Source organism: Protopterus annectens, chromosome 2.part0 (assembly GCF_019279795.1).
Source record: "Protopterus annectens isolate FY-2018-M chromosome 2.part0, PAN1.0, whole genome shotgun sequence".
Classification (NCBI taxonomy): domain Eukaryota; kingdom Metazoa; phylum Chordata; order Ceratodontiformes; family Protopteridae; genus Protopterus; species Protopterus annectens.
In genome coordinates, this window is record NC_056728.1 from 585,048,187 (window position 1) to 585,069,232 (window position 21,046).

A 21,046-nucleotide genomic window follows, 5' to 3' on the forward strand; every position below is an offset into this window, starting at 1 on the left:
GGGGCCAGATATAATTAAAATATTGTTAACTGCTCCGGTTACTGTCTGTTTAAGCAGTTCATTGTCTTATGAATAGTGAGAGGAAAAATTATGATCTTAGATCACAAGAAGCACAAAAAGATATACGTTAGTCATTTTGACCCTAATTATTTTGCCCTTTGGTACCATATATCTTGAATGAATACATGCCATTCAGTTATTTTTGGTGTAAGCAAAAGTATGTTGATTTCTGCGGTAAACACTAAACAATACTACAAAACTATATAACTTAATTTAAATTTAAGGACACCTGCAAGTAACTTTTCTAACAGTGTGTCTTTTTTAGCAAAATCACTGTATAGGATATTAAAGTATAAATCAATGCTTGTACATTTTCTGGAAAAAATCTGTTATTCTTTAATTCATTGGAGCTGAACATTGAAACTATTACAAAAATACAATGGAATAAATAGGCTTCAGTGTGATCAGGTTAAAAATGAAGTAACTATATGTCTGTCAGATATATCACTTACACTAAAGCATTTTATAGTATTTCTATAGTGTGTTTGAGTTGTGTTTCTTTCCTCAGTGCAGGAAGAGGTTACAAGAACAGATTAGGAAAGAACAGCAATAAAATTTAAGTTTACATTACATTGCTCACAGCAGCTTTAAGTATAACATTCACTGTTCTTACTAGAACCATCATCCAGTAGAAGCCACATACAGTACTTTGGATGTAAAATTAATATTTAGAAAATGGTACACATTACATGACGTTCCTTCTTCCATCTGTACAGAATCTGTTTGTTGTGCTTACAAAGGATATGAATACTTACAGACACACATCACTAATTATTATGCAGTCTATACCAAACAGTGTTTCTGAACTAGCTGAACTTGTTTTTCTTGATTTTTTTCCATCTGTATCAGGAACCTGAGGCTGGTGATATAACGCGGACAGAGAAAAACCTTTCCTGTAATTTTCTGACGCTGCTCAACTCATGGAAATGTGTTCTTTCCTTAGTTAGTTTGAAAAAGATGGTGTTGCTAGGAAGGTCCAAAGGTAAGTCTTAGACAACTTTATTGATTTCTAAGATAAAACTGCATTAATAGTCATGACTCTAAACAGAAAACCATCATAGGTGAAGCATTGCTTTCAGTAAGAATTAATTCTTGTTATTTGAACATTCAGGTGTCTTTTAATGATTTCAATTAAATGTGACAGTGAGCATGTTAACACACTTAGCATAGCTGCTAATGAATTTTCAGCTTCTCTCTTCCCTAAACGCATGTTACGGAGCAAAACAGAGTGCAGTATAGGATTTAAAAATCTGCTGTTACTGAAAGTTTGAATAATTGCTGCCAACGATTTAAGCTAAGAAGATATTTATTGCAATTTTCTATGTAATTATTTAATCTTTATAAAGGTGAATTAATTATTTTTCTCTATACTGAATACTTCTCAAATAGCAGGCTGTTTTTCTATAGAATATATCTCTTTAATCAAAGGAAAGACAAGGTGCTCTGCAGTACAAATTCAGGAGATGGAGACAAATTGAAGATGGAAAAGCATAATATTTATCAATCAATCCATCTATCCATCTATTTATTATAGTTTGTTAACCAGGTAAATGAATTGGTATAAGAATCCTGTTCAGCCATATCATAATAAGTTGGTTTAAATATAGGATAACGCTTAGTTTGGAATCTCTTTTGCTTTTTTATGTACCAACCACCTGTTAAATGTTTTTTTTTTTAACCTTGATCACAGACAGGAAAAGGCATGCTTATTTTCAATGCTTTTTATGATATATACGCCTACTCGTTTTTACTTTTATTTAGTCAGCGAGTAGTTTTACTTAGCATTGCTAATTTGAGTGATACTTTCTCTGCCACTTCCAATAATGTAGGTCATTCTTAAATATAAACCATTTGCAAAAATAATACATTTTAAAAGCATAGTGATACAAACATAATGGAAAGAATTTAAAGAATAACAATCTGATTTTTTTTGTTATTAATTACTACAGGTTATAACAATGGATTAAACACATTTTAGGAGAAAACAATGAAAGTGAACAAGTATTTGCACAACACAATGCAGGAAATCTTTGACTATTGTTCCTCTATACTTAGGAATTAACTTTTAAGATACTGTATGTAGACTAATAGAATTTTTAAAACCTAACACAGGAACAAAACAGTACATGCAGAATGACATAAAATGGTTTTATTTTGTTATATTTTTAAGTTAAATTATTATCGTTCTCCAAATAAAAAATAGAAATCAAATATATATACCATGAAACAACATAGAGCATAATAAAAATGCACATTTCTAACATTTGCACAGCTATTAAACATACCTTAATTGATTGTTCCCAGCATGATTCCAGATATTAATATCCATGTGAAAACCCACCTTGTACAGGACCATATCAAGCTAGACTTGACACCTATTTTTGAATGTGGAAGTGAGCTGAGTAGCCTTAACAGGTTTTAAGTTGCAGCTTGATCATTCCTTACAGGATAATGTGGCTTTAGCTACTCAGTGTCAGGTTATATAATATTCCATAAATAGGGATAGAACTCGTGCTAGTCTGGACTTCTTATCTCAATTTACAGTATGAATGAAACTGAAGATAAAGTACAATCACTGACATTTTGTTAAATGGATTTTCTGAACAGAAGAAACTGACTCCTATCAGAAGCATGAACCCAACCTTCAGCTTGACAAAATATGCAATGTTACCGTTCAATAAATGGGTTTTTAATACAATTGCTCATTGCTTTAAAAAATTCAGTAGGGATTACCCATGTTTCAGTGTTTATCATGAAACTAACACATACATGTCTAACAAATGGTACAGAGGCAATACTGTTGAGACTATTGTTCTGTTAGTAAAATGTTGTTCCATCATTTGAAAAGTAAACAACAGAAGTAATTTTGTACAGTTTCAAAAGACTGTTAGAGGTGAGTCAGCCTTGGACATTTTCTGCATGTTAATTGGTTTGTCTTGGTCATAGAAGACAGTGGGGTAAACCTCAATTATGAGTTAAAATTGCTATAATGTCAGTTTGTGCAGAAGAGATAACTTTCTATTTTGAGAACAGACAAATGTTAAAGATCATATTATATAAGATACATAATTAGTAATTACTTATTTTATTAAAAATATAGGGCCATATGAATGGTGGACAATGCAGTGGTTCAAATTAATATGAGGTTTTAAAATAAAGCCAGGCTCAGAAAATGAGAAGAGAAAACTCTGACCAAGAGAGGAGTCCAGTGTGTGTCCAGTTTAGTGTGACTGGTGCTTTGAATAAATTTTAAGAAATTAGGCAGTACATAAATATCTCCTGAAATATGTGATTTTTAATTCCCCAGTTTTTAGAACTTAGTTATTTTATTTAATCTATATATTCTTATTACAAACAACAGTGTTAATTAACATGTTGATTTTGTTAAATTTAATTTTGAGTAACTTCATTAAAAGTGCTGTTGAGAAAGCAGACTATTCTTAGAGATATGTTTAACTTTTCAAATAAACATTTGTAGCTCAAACATTTTTTTTTTGAGAAGATAACATATTCTTGGAAGGCTGTTTATTTGTGCAACTGAAATTTAATTTACCCTACTTTGTCAAGCTATTTAGAATACCATTTAACAATTTAGGTTGAATGATATTAAGCTGCACTGGATTTCTGAAGTAGCCAATGCTGACCTACTACATGTGTTGCTTAGAAGCATACATATCCCATATACCAGTTGGTTCTTAAAAAAGAAGGAGAATATATGAGGCTTGCAGTCACTGAAAACTTCCCTAGTTGCAGTAATAGTCTCTAGAATATTTTTATACTACTCATGTTATCAAGCAAGCAGGGACACATAATGCCTCCAGTGTCTCCTGGGTCTGCCCAGGGTTAGCTTGCAGTGGACCTTGCCTGGTACACTTTCTACGGGAGGCAACCATGAGGTACCAGCATAAGATGTCTAAGCTATCTCAACTGAGTCATGTCAAAATGGAAGAGTAGAGACTATACTCTGGTATCATTCTGAATTGACAAGCTCCTCACTTTGTTATGGAAAGTAATCCTGTCTATCCTGCAAATAAAGTCATTCCACAGCTTATGGCTGTGACCTCTTCTTTTAAATTCCTACTCAAAGATCATGACAATACTGGAGGAAACAGAATGACTGCTATACTGAAAGCTTTGGTCCATGACTCAATTCAATTCTGACTTCTCCAACCACAGCCCAGTTCTACATCTGCAGTGCTTCTGTTGTGACATCCAAGAGTCTCTTTCTGAAAGATTTAAATGATCCACCTGAGGAAGCTGCTCCCCCCACTACATACCTGCATGGAGCAGTTCTGTCTCTTTTCCAGGAGACAATTACCTGTGATTTGGATGTGTGGATTGTCATCTTGGCTGCCTCAAATTCAGCAGTGAAGCACTCCGGTCACTGATGGTGCAGACATTTGAAGCTACAAAGACAATATCATCTACAAACAGCAAGGGTGCAGCCTTCATGTCTCCAAGCTAGATATTCTCCAGACCTGGGCAACACCTTGGTATCCTGTCCATTAAAATCATAAACAGGAAGAGAGACAAATGCATCTTGGTATAATACTGCTCCTTAAGGATATTTTTCTTAATGCCAAGAATGTGGGTACAGCTCTCACTCCTGGAATGCAGTGAGACCACGTAGCATACAGCAGCATAAATGTAACTCAATTTTATTGCAATACTTCTCACAAGACATTCTAGGATTCACAGTCATGTGCTTTATCCAAGTTCACAAAACATATTGAGACAATACTGACCCACTCCACTGGCCACTCCATTACCAGCACATTGACAAAGATTTGACCCACTGTTCCATGGTCGAGATGGGCTCCTCATTACTTCTGCATCAAAAGTTAGATTATTGAATGCATTCTCATCTTCAGTACCTTGGCATGCCCTTTTCCAAGGAGGCTAAGAAGTATGTTCTCATTATATCTGAAAAACACTCTCATTTCTCCTTTCTGAAGACAGCAACAACTACTCGAGTTTGCTGTTCCAGAATTATTGCCCTAGCCTTTTATCCAGTGATGAAAAGCCACATTAAGAACAACACCTAACACTGTTTAGCACCATCAGCACTGCTGGCAGAACCTCATCCACTCCAGCAGCCTTGCCAAAGTAGAACTGTTAAATCACTTCATTTAGCTGATCTACTGAAATGGTTCCAGTTCTCCTGAATACTTCTGGCACTGAAACCTCAGGAGAAGGCAGCTACACTGAAAAACAGCAGGGGAAATGTAAGTAACTTGTTAAGGTTTAGTTTAGATATGGTTATATAGTTAATAGTTAATTTCCTTCAGCAAAGAGGAACTGCTGGTAACAGAACAATAATATGTCGTCTATAAAGGCTATTTCCATTATATGGTGTTAATTTATATTAATATCACTAATTTTGGATATCTTTATAGCTCTAAAATACAGCCCAGAAGATATGTTAAATAAGCATTGTGATTTGAGATATCATTATTATGTTCCTGGTTTTATATTGATTAGTTTATAAATGAGATTGTGCAGAAACTTGTGCCTACTTTCCTAAGGATTAATAGGGATTGCAGTGTATCTAGTGATATGAGTAGAAATTAAATGTATACTTGTTCTAAGGACTTGGAATGATTCAAGGTTACCACTGTGTTAACTCTTATAAAATGAGATATGTATTTACAGAAAGTTTTAAATTATAAGCACTGTCTTGTTTTTTCTAGATGACATAAAGCAGAATGAGGAAATAACCATATGATATTTTTTTAATTTCTCTGCTGTAACAATAGCAAAGATTTTCATATCTATATTAATTACAATGATTAAACTGTTGAATCTTTAGTAGATGAAGTTCAACATTAGGGTTAGGTTGCTGTTTAAATAGTGTTTTGGACTTATTTAAGTGAACTACTTTTAGTCTATTATCAATGCTGTAATTATAGAGTTTGGATAAATTATATGATTGAGTGGCTTAAGCGACTTACAGAATAGGGAAGGGAATATACCTGGACCACAGGTTTTTGAAAGCTTTTGTTTTAAGATATCATTATATACTTCATTTTGAGGATATGACATAACAACAGTGTCGTGTTTCATTTAAGGCAAGGATGTATAGATCAAGGATCTCAAACTCATGACCCCTAAGGTCTCAATCAGCTCTAAAATCAGCATAATTCTTAATAAGGTACTACAGTATATTCCTAGCTGCACTGGCTACCCTTTCTTTCTTTTTTTTTTCAAGAGTGAGGCCATTGGCCAAGTGTTCTAATCCTCATACACTCCATTTTGAGATGACTGGTATAGATCATGAAGGCAACGGTATGTGTAGCAAATCCACAAACACTTTTTTTCAAAAATCTTTATTTATATTTTATATGCCATTAAAATTCTTAAGCACAAACACAACATTGCCTAGAAATCAAGTGATTAAACTTGAGAATATGAATAATACATATAGAATAGGCAATAACTTATTTGCATAAAATATATAAAATTGTATAGACAAACTAAAGTATTTAACAATATATACACTATATACAATACAATGCCATAAGCCACACAGAGTGGGGAGTGGTAAGATCAGCCTAGATCCTGCCAAACTGGAAGCCATTTGGGCATGGCCTACCCCTGTTACCAAAAAGCAGGTGAGGGCATTCTTAGGGACAGTGGGGACTACAGAATGTTCGTCCTCAATTATAGTACCATAGCTGCTCCCCTCACAGACCTGGCAAGGAACAACAGGCCAGATAAGGTAGTGTGGATCCCAGCATATCAGCAGGCAGGCATTCCAGAAGCTTAAAGAAACTTTGGGAGGATCTCCAATGTTAGCCAGTCCAAATTACAGCAAAGAATTTGCTGTGCAGGAGGATGCTTCAAACCATGGGGTGGGACTGTTTTTAGCCAGGTTTCCTCAGAAGGAGAAGAGCACCCAGTGGTATATCTCAGCTGTAAACGCCAACCCAGGGAAGAATGTTATGCAGTTGTAGAAAAGAAATGTCTAGCCATAGTATGGGCATCGCATAAACTTCAGCCTTATCTGTATGGAAGGAAATTCACTGTAGTTACAGACCACAATCTTTTAACATGGCTGCATACAGGCAGCCAGCAAAATGCCAAGTTATTAAGGTGGAGCACAGGATTGCAGGCATCTAACATGACAGTACAATACCATAGTGGGAACAGCAATGCAAACACAGATGGGATTTCAAGACAGGGAATGAGGTAATATATTCCCAGATAGGCTTATTTCTCTCAAGCAAAGTTTTTCATGGGTAACTTGAAAAACTAACTTGAGTCTTCAAGGGGGGGAGAGACTTGTGATAATATGGGCAAGTGCCAGCATAGCCAGCTAGAGTTTTGTCCATTGAATATCAAACTGATTTATATAAGATGCTTGTGTTACAAATGTATTAGAACTGTGTGCCATTTGTATGTACAGATGCTTCTGCTGAAAATGTATTTGTGAGGTTTGCTTGGGTTAAAATGTAACAACACTGCACCATGCTGAAATGAAAAGAAATGTGCATGTGTTATTGCAACTGAATTAAATGTATATGTTTTAATAGAGGACACTGGCATATAGCAAAGGTTAGCTTTAAAAAAATAAGGAAAATGCCAATGAGCTGTGAAACCATTAAAATGTCACCCCACAGTGCTGAATAGGACCAGAGACATCCGGACTGGGAAAGAGCCCTTCTCCATTAGCTTAATGAAAATAGAGGAGGCCCTCATCACTGCCATAAACATTTAGATGTATATTGTAGCTGTCTATGGTAAATTCCTGTCTCAGCTTCAAAGGGGAATACTGTGAGAACCTAGAGTCACGTGACCAGATGAGGTCATTCTACCAGCCCTCTTGGGAATTATATTTTAGATATTAAAAGGAGAAATCTCAGAGTACTGAGTATTCTGTTGGAGAAGCCTGAGGAGAAAGACCCTCATCCACAGCATATAAGTAACTTAATTAGGGGATATTAAAATTCTCTTAGATTCGGTCAGGAATATACTGAAGCTTAGTTCAGCGAGTGTTTTTCTTTATTTGTATTAGTCTGTCTATCAATGTTAATTTCAATATTTTCTGTGATTTGAACTATGTGGTTTACTGTAAATATATATTCAGTATTTTCATGCTCTTTTAGTATTTATTAATAAATATATTTAAAACTTTATTGTTGTTTGCCCTTGTACAAAGTATCAAACCTTTGAGAGTACTTATATTTATTTGCAGACACTGTGAGGGCTGCTCCAGAAGGCCTAGCCATCTTGGAGAACTACTACCATTTGTATTAGTATTAATATTACACAGTACAATTGGACACCCCTTTGTTAAGGGCTTTAGTGTAACTGATTGTGGAGTATCTGGTGGCAGTGATAACTACTTTATAGTCTGGGAAGAGGGCTGCATAACTAAAACACCTTTGCCAGCCTTTCCCAGGTGTTTGTGTGTGTGTGTGTGTGTGTGTGTGTGTGTGTGTGTGTGTGTGTGTGTGTGTGTGTGTGTGTGTGTGTGTGCAAATCTGTGTGTGTGTGTATGTCAGCTACTTGGGGCAGGGACACAAAGCACTGGGTTTACAGAGCGGGTGCTGTCCTGGACACTCAGCTGAGGACTTAACCATACAGCTGTACCAGTGAGGAGTCTTACTGGGGACCTGGAGGGAGACAGGTATAGAGATGTCCAGACCCCAGGCTGTATGTGTTCCCTGTGTGGTCTTAAGGGAAACTGAACTTGATGCAGGGAGATCTGCATCTGGAAATACTTAGTGTTTCCATTTGTTTTCCAAGTGCATGCCCCTCTCCAGTGTCAATGGTGAGGATTCAGGTTCCTTGATTACTGGCTTGGCATGGGGATGACACATATTGGTGTTCATCACATATTGGTAGCAGTGGTAGGTATCACAACAGTAATATATTTGTTTTGTCTATAGTATAGTCACCTTCATGTAAAATAGCAAACATAGTATTTTTTTAGTTTTAAATTGTTTTAACATGTTTGCTAAAATTATAGATAGTAGCTGGCTCGTCACAGCATGTAACATAAACGTCTTGCTTTCCATGGTAATTCAGATGATCTGTATGTACGATTAACAGGTCATATGTTAGCCTACACTGATTTAAATTGCCACTCCAGAACTTGTCTCCAGCCCTGTTGCATAATGAAGTCCATGCTTTTGGTAACTGAATTAGTGATACTGCCATTTGTGCTCTTTGAGAGGCAGTGACCTTATTTATCAATAATCTCTTTAAAGAAGCTTTATAGGTTCATAGGTGGGTACTAGGCTATCTGCCCGAAGGCATTTATAAGCCTAGTCAGAATGTGTTGGCTTTCACCGCCCCCTTAGATTAGTTCCCTGTGCCTCTGTCCAGCAGAGCCACTGAAGTAATCCCTGAGGTAAACTTTCTGTTTCCCATCCACTCGTCAAGGTTTTTTTTGAAGAGTGTTAGAGAGGAGCTCTGCCTAATGTAGATTGGGATCTTGTTCCAAAGCATGGGAAGTCTCTGGGACAGGAATCTATCCCTCCAGCATGTCCTATTTATTGTTGTGGTGAAGTTTAGATCATTAGAGCGTGTGGCTTGAGGGGATAAGGTTTTCTTTAGGTGGAGCATGTCCATCAATTCTGGGTTGGACATGGCCTTGTATGTCAGGCAGAGATCACCTCTGTGTAGGTGGTATGCAACTGAGTACAACTGGAGTTTCTTCAGTCAAGCTGCATAGGGCATCTGTTTGAGGCCATTGATCCTCTTGGTGAGGTACTTCTGTGGTCTTTCCAGCTGTTGCAGGTGTCTTGTATGGTACATCCCAAATGGAGCGCTGTACTCTAAGATGGGTCTGATGAGTGATGAGTAGAGGGGCACAATGACCTATTTTGATCTGGATGCGAACCCTTTTGTGATTAGGTGGGCCACGTAGAAGGATTTTCGAACCACTTTGGCAATGTGATTATCAAAGATGAGATTACTATCTACTTGGGTCCCCAGATCCACTATTACATCTTCCTTATTTAGGGACTACCACCTATGTGGTAGTTTGTGGGTAATTTGTTTTTTCCAAAGGGGATGACTGTGCACTTTTTGGCATTTAGCTTGAGGCCATGATTTTGACACCAGGTAACCATCTCAGTGAGACCATTTTGGAAGATGTCTGTGTCAGCTGGAGAGTCAATTATAGCCCCTAGTTTGCAGTCGTCTGTGAACTTGGTCAGCCATAGTCCTCCTGTGCTTGCCTGTACCTCTGAGAAGTATATGCTAAACAGGAGGGGTCCTAGGATTGAGCCCTGGGGAACACCACTTATAACCGGTTTAGAGACGGACCTAGCTCCCACAACTCTCACCATGTGGGTTCTGTCCATGAGCTAGTGACGTAGGGGTTTATGTTCAGGCTGGTGAGCTTGACTATAATACCAGAATGGGGAATGGTGTAGAAGGCCTTAGCGAGGTCTAGGTAGGCTGTGTGTACCACCTTTCCCTCATCTATAGCCCTGGTAACTGTGTCAAAGAAGTCCACCAGGTTTAGGAGGCATGATTTGCCCTTAACAAAGCCAAACTGGGTAGGGTCCAGTGTTTGGAGGTCCCCAATGTCTCTGTTAATGATTTCCATGATGATGCGCTCCATAGCCTTGCAGACCAAGCTAGTCAGGCTTATAGGGTGATAGTTCCCAGATTCTGTTGAGGCTCCACCTTTCTGGAGTGGAATAACCATTACTGTGCACCACTCTATGAGTATGTAGCCTGTGGAGAGGTTGGTTAACTGGTAATCAGCCTAATATGTTGTTACACTCTATCACTGCATATGCCAAAAGGAGCATAAGTGCGTCTGATTTCCTGTTCTTTATACAAAGTAGGACTCGCATATTAGTATTTGATAGAAGGTGAACCATAAGTAGGATAAAACTTAAATAAATACTTGACTAGTTTTAGAAGGAACTCAATGCTGTTTAAGTCTTGATCATTGAGTTAGAAAACAGAAAGCACATTCCATGAGACCATACTCCAATAAGAAGAAGTATTCTTTATTTGAGGTGCACAAACAGCTGTGGAGGTTTATTAAACCCCTATGCAAAGTTATGCTGAAGAAGGTATGTGTGACTGAGTTATTTACAATCTGGATAGTAGTTTAGAACCATGTTTTATAGGTTCATAGAGAAGTACAGCACCAGCTGCACTTGTAGGCCATTTTAAGCCTATCCAATTTCCCTTCTAAAGGTGTGAATCAAACTCTGAACCTTGTGTCTGTGAGGCAAACACCTTAACCATTATACCAAGCCCACCCCATTTCCCACGGCAAGATAACATATTGGGAATAAAGTCAGCCAAGTTCTTTGGTAGATTATTAAGGAATAGATTGGCAAATTTTTGTCAAGTGTGTTGCATGCTGATACCAACATAATGGGTATAAGAAGTTTTAGTATGCAGAAACAGCCTTACTCATCTTAATGTGAATGCACAAAAGTTTAAATTAACATTAACAGTTATTGTAATTCTCTTTTTATTGCCATGTGACCTTGACTCAATGTTACTCCTATTCCATTTCTATTTCCCACAATGAGCTGGTCAGATATTAGTCACTTTCCTTTGTAAAATTAGGTACAATGATCTCTTTTTCAAAGTCTGGATGCCACCTAAAGCTCCAGAGCATAATTTTGAAATTAGCCATAGTCAACTGTGTAGGAAGTGGGCATCAAACTTTTGGCACCAAACAAATTGTTGATATTATAATCCATGGCTACTGCATATATTATATAACTGAGATAAGTAAAATGAGGAAACACTAGTTTTTAGTTTAAACTCCCTGTCCTTTTCCATACAAACTCAACAAAGAGTGAAATCTACAGTATCTAACGCCAGAACTAAACCAAATTTCTAGACTCTCGATACGTCTCAATCCACCCTAAAACTGGCACAATGCATGCTATCATCAGTATCATCAGAATCAACCCCCCTTTTTTCATTTAACATGGGGTCAGGTGTTGTGTCAGGTATAGTCACTTCTCTCATTTCAAAGACTCCTACCTTTTTTGATAGTTATGTTGTCATGTCTCAGATTTTCTCTCATGCAATCCATCCATGCCTTGGTTGGCATCCTTATTTTTTCTTGGCTTCTTCCTATTTCATCCAAATCTGCTTATCAAATCAGCTGTTGTTTTCTTATATGTGTTACAAAACCACTGTAATCTGTTTTCCTTGACCTTTTCTATATCTGGGGCTACATTGGCTTCCATTCTGAAGTCCTCATCTCTTCATCTGCACCACAGTGTGCATTCTATTACCCATCTCAGGCTCTTCTTCTTCCTCCTAGCCTCTTTGCTTCAAAGGCCTTGATAAGCTCCAGGTATACTGTACGTACTGCACAGCTGTTGTCTACAGCTTCATTGACTTTCTCAGAGAAATTTATTAAAGCAAACATGATCTCATTTGACAAAACCATATTATTGTGGGTCTAGACAAGTAGACAGGGTTATAATCAGGTCTCTGATTATAACCAAATTATTATGTGTTTGATACATGAATGCCAAGAAATTCACCTCAAGAACAAAGCTGAAGATGTGAATTTTGGCATAAATGTCAAAAGCACATAAAATGATCAGTCTGATCTAATCATAATTCTTTGCAGAGCATGGAGCTTTTTCTCCTCCATGTACTACTAGTTACAGAAAAAAAACAAACACAAAAATGAAAACAGTTTAGCAGAGCAAAGTGCAAGTGCTGTTATACAGACAAACAGCAAGCAGAAATGAACTGTCTATTTGAAGAATGAAGAGCTTAAAAGTTGTTAGACACTTCAGTATGCCACATTTTTTGTTTATAAGTTTGGCAGGTGATATTCTAAGAATGTCTCAAAACTATTTTACCATCTGTTCTTCGGATCTATATTAGATCACTGAAACAGCAGAATTTCGAATGATCTAATATTGAACCCAATATTAAGAATGCTGAAAACAGTGAAGCTGCACAAAACCTAATTCTTTCCTAGGGAAATAATTTGGTTGGCCATTGTTGTGGTTTCGCTATTTTCAGCAATGCGGTGGAAAGTTACGGGTTGGGTTAAGGTAACTGCGTGATTGTGCACACATTCAGGTTAGGGTGCAGGCTGGGTGAGTTAGGGTTAGGGCACAGGTCAGGCAAGTGTGCGATTGTGGCTGAATTTGGGGTTATGGGCAGGTTAAGTGAGTTAGGGTTAGGGCACGGGTGAGGTGAGTGTGTGATAGTGAGAATTTGGGGTCAGAGGTGGGTTTAGTGAGTTAGAGTTAGGGCACGGGTGAGGTGATTGTGTTATAGTGAGAATTTGGGGTTGGGGCAGGTTAAGTGAGTTAGGGCACGAATGAAGTGAGTGTGCGATAGTGACTGACCTTAGGGCTAGGGTCTGGGTTAAGGTAAGTGGATAGATAGTAGTGTATGTGCAGTGTAGTGTAGGGTTAGATGTAACTTTTAAATGTATGTGTGTAGATTGCTGCTTTTTAGTGTGCTTGTGGTGTGTGTGTGTTTCTCGGAACAGCAAATTTTTTTCCCCTGGGAAACAAAATTCGCTGTTTTGAGGTTTCAATATTGTTAGGGTTCAGGTTTTGCAGTTCAACGTTACGGCATTTGATAATGAGCCATTTCGATTATCTGATATAGACCCCTGTTCTTCTATGCCTGATGGCATTGTCTCTTGTTCATTCCTAGCATGAGACATGATCTTAACCGTGCTTATGAGTGTTTAACAAGAGCTTGTTAAGCACCTTTCTGACATCAAAAATGTGATTAAGAAAATTGTATTTTTACCTGTACTACATCATAATTACAGTGCTCCATGCACTACAAGATTTATTTTATGATTGGTTATGGAATCAGATATAATATGTTCCATGGTTTTGTAAATTAGGATTGTTAGGCTTATGGCACTATAGTTCCTGGGATCTGAGTTGGGGCTTCCTGAAGTGGCGTAACAATAGCAATTCTCTGTATATCAGGAATACACTCAGTGGCTGTAATAAAGCTGAACAGTTGAATGTTTCATGGAGGTCATATTTGGCAGTGTTGATTAAGTAACTGCATATATTGTCCAGGCCAATAGACAAGGACGTTTTAGAATTAGTGAGTGCAGTTAGGAAATGCCCCATAATAATCTTGAGGAGAGGAAGGGACTCTGGAATTTGTAGAATTCCAAAGACTGTTTCTGGTGTGTAGTTGGTACTAAATTTATCTTGAATGTATCTGCATATATATTAGCAATATATTTAGGGTCGGAGTGGATAACATTGTTATGAATTAATTTAGAGCCTTGCTTAATTGTCTGCTATAGTTAAAGTAGGACTTCTAATTATCTTCAGCTTTGGATTTTAATTTTAATTCCAGTTCTACTTTGATATTTCTTATGTTAGCATTAAGATTTTACTGATCTTTTTATAGCATTTTTTAAGGTGGGTATAGTTTGATTAATGATGGGCCTTAATTAGCTTTTTCTTTTATTATAGAATTTATTTGTGCTGTTCCACCAAATTGTCTTTTTATCTTCAATATATTTTGTTATGAATGGACTATCTGGTTTATGCTATTTGTTAAATTAAACCTGTATAAGTGACAGCTGTTGCTAGAGGGGGCTGGAAATCTTACATCTGATGTTTGAGAATTCAGTGTGTACTGTTGATAGGTTTGTGTTTTTAAAGTCCTTAAATTCAGAGATATTCATTGTGATTGTTTACTGATTTGTAATTAGCTTTGACCAGAGATTAGGATACCATAGGAGTAGATCAAGCAGGTCTGATGTTAGTGAGGATTAGGGTAAGAAAATGCTCATCCCTTGAAGGCTGGTTAACTATTTGTAAAAAGATGTTGGCAAAGTCTAGGCATCATTGGTCATATCCAGTATTACTGAGTTTGGTGCTTCAATTAATGGATGGATAGTTGAAATCACCTATCAAAAATGTATTTTTATTTATGAGTAGTTCAATAAGTACATTTAAAAATTTTTAATGGCCCTCTGGGTACACGGAGGATGACATATATTAGGATATGAATTGAAAATGTATTTCTACCAAGGATAGAAATGATATACTGAATGAATTTAGTCAGTGGGCAGAGGAGATATGTTGGGAGATAAACCACACTGCGGAGGAGACTTGCTAGCTGAGGTAAAAATGTACTAATATTCATTTAACTATTTGAACCTACAGGAAAAAACTACATAATATAGTCTAATCCAATAGGAGTATTACGTATACCATGATAGTTATTTTACATTGAGTATTTGATAAAGAAGGTTCATGGTTAAAATTTGGGGTCTATATCATAATGTCGAAGTCTGACAACTTTGCAGCACTAAAGTTTGAACTTGAATGTTCGAAGTGTCAGAACTTCGAAACATATAGCGGAGATCACCATAAAGTGCGGGAAGGGAAGATTTAGTAGTGCAGTCTCGAAGTTAGTATATTTAAGTAGCGGGGGATGTGGGGGTGCAGGGGGGCTTGCCCCCCTGCATTGAGCGGTTTTGTTTTTGTTTTAGGTTTTAAATGTTTTTTTTTTTTTTGACATTCTGTTCTGACACTTCAAACATTCCAGTTCGACCTTAAGAGCTTCGAAGTTGTCAGACTTTGACAGTATGATATAGATCCTAAATTTTGTGTGCACAAACATTATTTGTATATAACAATCAAATCACTGCTATACCATTGATTCAATAAGGCTGAGTAAAAGTAGAAATGTCAGTACTATTTAGATGAACAATAAAAATGTATGTCTATAACAACAGAAACACTATATATAATCTACATGCAAGGAATTTTAAACCAGTAAATGTTTCTACTGTGAGCTACAAATTTAATACTGGAGGAAAGTTGTCCCGTACTGGGAGTTTCTTACCCAAAACAGACTGAGAGAAGCAAAGCATTTAATTGGCTTTTTTTTCTTTCTTGTTCCTTCAACTGCTGTGCTGCGCATTAGATTTGAATCCATGAACATGACTAATTTACTCAAAAAGCCAAGGCTCTTTAAATATTCATGGTTCTGAATGGCAGTCAGAGTGCAGCTGACTTCACCTGGCTATTAAGGCTTAACCATGAGGATGATGTCTTTGGAAACTTCCAGGCTGTTTCATGTTACAAACTATTTGATTACACTTTTACTGGAAGTGCTGCTTCATATATATGTTATTTTTTTCATACTGTTTGTTAATATATTGTATAGTAGAAGATAGGTAGATGGCACACTTACGTTTGTCTGTTGGGATTGTAAGTAATGTACTACCAAACTCAGTGCAAGTATTTCATGTTACAGCAGTGCATTCTGGATTGACTGCAAAGGTTAATTTATTACTAATTGCCTCAGGCTGATGTTCCATTCACAATATACCTTGGTAATTAGTAAAATACTAATGTTGTCACTGTAAGTTAAGAGACTATTTTCCCACAGATTTTTGTAGTGATAACAACGCTTAACTATTTAACTGTTTTTACTTAAAACAATTTATATATATATATATATATATATATATATATATATATATATATATATATATATATATATATATAGTACTGTTTTTATAAACTACTATTTACTTAAGGAACAAAAATACAGTTTTATTCCCATAGCACACAGTTTCTGAATAAGTGATATCTCATTTTTTAGGATTTGATAGAGAAGTGCAACATGCATTTTGTTTTTTTTTTAAATACATTCCAAAAGTGTGCTGCTTTCCACTTAATATGTGAGAGCAGCCATGAAACACAGAATTCATTAGTGTACAATATAGTTTGCATCTGTAGGTATACCAGCTAGTTCTCTCTGATTTTTCAATATGATCCCTGACTTTGTCTCATTTATCTGCCCTGTCCCTCATAAAATTTATCATTTTTATGGTAAATCACTAAGGATTACTGTCAGTTACTAATGCCAGGAATTAAAGTTTCATAGATCTTATTATTCATAAAAAGCATGTTGACGGAAAACCTGTTATTCTATGTGAAATAGAGTAATATTTAAAATTACCCATGATTTTGTGTCTTTAGCCACACATTAGGTTTGTCTTTATCCAGAATTTTTAGACAAAAAAGTTGATAGTTCTGTCTGCATTTACGCAGGATGTATTGTTTTTAGAGAAGAACCTCTCCTCTGAAAAATGGCAGTGGATAGTATCAGGATATGGGCACATTTTGTTTATTATGTATGCATTCAAGAAGTTTAATCAACATAAATGAGGAATAGGAATGTAAACTGAAAGAGTATGGCCTGGTTTATTTAATTGTATTCACATTGTTTATCAGAGTGGAGCACAGATTGAGCATGACCATTTGCAGTCCCAGCCTCGGTGGTAATGAACATTACAACTAAGTACAATTACTACAACACAAACTGAACATACAGCAACATAACCAGTGGCACAGCAATAAGTTCTAGTATATTTTCACATAAATTCCTTGTGATAGTGATGTATTTTATCAAAACATTGTATAATCAGAAGGTTAACTGGATGGTTCCCTAATAGAGAACAACAGGGAAAGAGATATTAGAAAAGCATAAAGGAATCCAGTGTTAACTGAGGAAAATAAATATGGAAGGCGTTAGTAGATGTTGAGGAATTCCATACATATTTATAAGGTGTATGTTGTTTTGTGTATTAGTGAGGGATATAGAGGTGTCAATGTAAAGGGTACTATATGGGTACTGAGTAGCTTTAGTATGAGATTTGATCAGTTATGTGGAATGACCTGTTTTGTTAGAGTTACATTTAAATGATATACTCATACAGTTATAACAGGGTTTGCAGTAATGCAATACAAAGGTAATGATACCGGTTATAGAAGTGGGAGATATAATATATTAAAATATTCAGTAGGTAGGGAAAAGTATAAACTACAGCAATTTGAAGGGCACCTTCAATATCTTTGGGTGCGCTGGGCATTTTCTTAAAGAACTGCTTATAGAGGCTAGGCACACATTACCATTTGTGGTAATCTAAATATTCCAGATAGGAGGTATAATATGGGCATGACCTTAGAATGTGAGAGTAAAACAGACAGACAAACCACAAAAGGACTGAAGACAGCCTTCTATAGAAAACAAAAAACAAGAAAGAAACACTATGCAAAACATGCCCAAAATATTTATTATTTAATTTATTATTTAATATTTATATTGAGTGCTTTCATCTGTATAGACAGACTTCATAAGCATAATTATTTGTTTATTGGCATTTGTTTACTGGGGAAATCCGATTGAGCAGTGTCCTTTTTCAGCAGCGATCCATTATACAGATTTGGACATCATCTGCACTTGTTTCATCATTTATAGTCAGTTTCATTCATTAGCAATAGTTATTGGGGAATCTTTAGCATTAGTTATGTAATTTGCAAACTATTTCCATTAAAATAACAGTTACATATGTTGCATATGATTTTTTTAATACAGGGAGGTATACGCAGTGCAATATCATCAGTATACATTGTGTTACTATAAAGGCTTGTTTAAAATTTAAGACACAAAAAGTTAAGATAACAAGTGAAAGTAGCCCAAACAAAGGAAGGAGGGGGGAGACACATGAAAAATTAAGTAGATGAGATGAAAGAGGAAGGTATAGTTGTGATAATAGTATAGTTATGGCACAAATTCATACCAGCATACCAGTACCAGTTTAAGCAGAGGTGGTGCAGGTGCAGAGCCATTTACCTATCAGGTATTGCTTCAGTTGACATGTAAAGACTTTCAAGTTGCAGAGTGTTCTTAATGAGAGGGGGATGGCATCCTAGCTATTAGCAATGCAGTGCGAGCCTGCAGTGCGTTTGGGCTTAGTTACAGAGAATACTGATTTGACAGTGGCGTGTAGAGGTCTCTTAATAGTGCAAGGTTGAATGATGGATGAAAGGGATGGGATTTTTTCTGGTTTTTGAGGTAGTTTGAAGGTTTTAAGCAATTGTGACAACAACAGAGAATTATTTAGTTCAAGCCAGTTTAGTTGTTTAAGAGAGCGGCAGTAATATGATCTATGTTATTGGCTGGTTGCAAATTTTGCTACTTTATTGTAGCATTGCTCTAGTTTACCTCATAGAGAGAAGATGAGATTGGTTAAGATGGGAGAAACATAAAATAGGGTGAAGAGAAGAGAAGAAGCGGCTATGTTTTGTCTAGCGGAGTCAGTAAGGTAGTGTTTCATTCTCTGGAGGCAGGCTAGTTTTTAGTGTGTCTTCTTTATGTCTTGCTGAAGATGGAGATCAAATTCCAGGTGTATGTCGGTAATCACATATAATAGCTGGATGGGGAATAGCAGTCTATATGGGAGGAGAGGCAGTAGTAGTTTAGTTTTTTTTTTTGATTCAGGTGGAGTTGTGAGTTATTGAACCAAGCTTCTATGAAGGAAAAGGATTTCTAAGGGAGTGTTTGAAGGAAGGGGAGTGTCTAAGCAGCACATGTTAGAGTGGAGTCATCAGTGTATTGTGCTGCAGTGGCCTCTCTTGCTGTTGTGCTTAGTTCGCTGATAAATACTTGAAACAATAGTGGTAATAGGTTGGAGCCTTGTGGGTCTCCAAAAGACATGGGAAGGAAAGAGGCAAAACCATCTTGCCATTTAACTGTTTGGGACCTATTAGTGAGGTAACTAATAAAAAATTTATTTGAGGAGTGTGACAACGCATAGAAAGAGAGTTTAGTTAGGTGAATTTAATGACTGAATACGTCGAGTGCCTTAGACAGATTCAGAAATAGGGTTGAGGTTAGAAGAGCTGAATTTCTATTTTGATTTATTATATTAGTAAATGTTAGAAGGGCAATGGCTGTACTGTGCTTGGGTATGAAATCACAATGTGAAGGTGAGAGAAAGTTATGAAAAGTAGTACATATAGTACGTTGAGAGTGATTATATCTTTCCAAGATTTTGGATAAAGGCGAGAGAATGGTGATTGGTCTATTGTTTGTGAGTTCTTTATGGAGGAGTATTATATATGATTTTTTGTAAAAGGTGGAGACATATTTTTCTTGGTTAGCATGGTTTATTAGAAATGAGACATGATATGCAAGGCTGTCTGCAGAGAGTCTCAGGTATTGAGATGGAGGTTTGTCAGAGGCAGTGGTTACTGTCTTTAGGGTGTGTAGGCATTTTTTACTGTAGATGTTGGCACTGGAGTGATTGTAACAGTCCATTGTGAACTCAGTGGCTGGAGTGGGATGGCCAGCTTTGTAGTAGCTTTGTTTTGTTTTGTTTTGTAAGAGGAGGGTTACTGTATTTATAAAATGTGAGTTAAACTGTGAAGCAATGCTTTGAGAGCTATTGGTTGTGGATAGGCTGAGGTGAGCCTGTTTTCCAGGACTGAGAAATGTATTTATTAATTTCCAGAAGTTGTTTAGATTATTTGATGATGAATTTTGTATGATGCTATAATATGCTTTTTTGTTTGCATTGTTTTAAGTGGTTCTTTAACTACCTATATTGTTACAGGGATGTTTGAGACTTGGTTTGTAGCCATGACATCTGGGCTTTATCTCTAAGCTGCATGAGCTGCTTTGTTTTATCAGTAAACCAAAGGTCTGGTTTGTTTTGAACTCTTTTGGTTCTTGCTCTGCCTGGATATTTAGAAACATTGTAATAAATGTGTCTACTGCTTCATCAAAGGGAAGAGTTTTAAGTAATGCCCAATAGTTTCTTTATTGAATATATTGAGGATTTTCTGAACTGTTTGGAGTGTTTGATTATTTAATTTATCTGGTGGTCACTTCAGCTCTTGGGCTGGGTGCCATTTATCACAACATTGTTTGGTGTCGTTGTTAGAATAGGTCTATATTATAAAACCAAAAGTTTACTTCAGTGAATGCTGACATGAGCGAAAATGCTGGTAATCAAACAGGTGTTTGTGGAGGTGTGGTGCAGTCAGGAGTGAGATATTTAAGCAATAACCCATGCCTGGGTGTGGGTAATGCTGGATTTACCCATGGTTGGTGTGGTTTGGTCACGAGGGTGAAGCCCGAGTGGCCAAACAAAGACAACCGTGGGTAAATCCAGCATTACCCACACACAGAAGCAGATTATTGCTATTATACAATGACATTAAGAAAAAAAAAA

General features: G+C 36.6%; 1 protein-coding gene across 14 annotated transcripts in view; it reads left to right on the top strand.

Annotated features, from left to right (window-relative positions):
- The first annotated feature begins 912 nt into the window (after positions 1-912).
- LOC122793158 (transmembrane protease serine 11D-like) overlaps positions 913-21,046 on the top strand; it is a 971,710-nt gene continuing 951,576 nt past the window's right edge. For 10 of the 14 annotated variants that reach the window (XM_044060954.1, XM_044060958.1, XM_044060960.1 and 7 more), the window contains exon 1: positions 913-1,042. The gene's annotated coding sequence lies outside the window, so the exon portion shown is untranslated. The remainder of the gene's footprint in view (positions 1,043-21,046) is intronic. The other 4 variants (XM_044060952.1, XM_044060966.1, XM_044060961.1 and 1 more) reach the window with 2 other exon arrangements.